Below are 754 nucleotides of genomic sequence, written 5' to 3'. Positions count from 1 at the left end.
CCAACAAACTGAGATCTTTGTGCGGAATCGAAAATGATCTGTCGTGTCATTGCGGTCTGACTGGTGACTTACGGAGTGCAACTGGCACTTTGAATACAAACTATAACACTAATTTGAGTTCTCTTTCATTTCCTTGCTTGCCAAATCTTCGAACAGAGCTTTGTTGTTGAACTGGACCCTTGACTTATTTGGAACATCTAATCGAATGGTAAATAGTTACCATAAATCAGTTACACCGAGTCTAATGTTAAAAAAAAACTCTGTAATTTACCTGCACACGAGGACGTGTGATAGTCAGAATGGCCGTGTCGGGGATGAAAGGAAAACCGGAGCCTTCCCTTTGCAATGTTCAGGAAGCCTTCTAATGCTTTAGCCTAGATTTTATCATAACTGTAATTAAGCAATTGTCATTTGTAATTGTTTGATATTTGTGAAAGCGAAAGTGGGTTCGAGGTGACAACTGGTCGCCGAACGTAGCCACGGTCACGGGATAAACGTTTTATCTGACGAAGGTGTGGATCGGTTGTATTGTTCTCCCTAGAAATCACATAGAATTGTACTTTAGAGATGTCGATATAATGGGACACACGTTGTATTAGGAATCAATCTCCAGACAGAAACTGCCTAGTAACGGAGTTTGGATCTTTCTCGATGTTTCCAAAGAGTATACAACAAACTTTTGACAGAAATTGCCTAGCAACGGCGATTGGAACCTTCTCGATGCCTCCAGCGAGCATATAACAAACAAATGCAG

The sequence above is a fragment of the Bombus impatiens genome, unplaced genomic scaffold (assembly GCF_000188095.3).
Source record: "Bombus impatiens unplaced genomic scaffold, BIMP_2.2 scf_0545, whole genome shotgun sequence".
NCBI lineage: Eukaryota > Metazoa > Arthropoda > Insecta > Hymenoptera > Apidae > Bombus > Bombus impatiens.
This window is presented reverse-complemented; position numbering follows the sequence as displayed.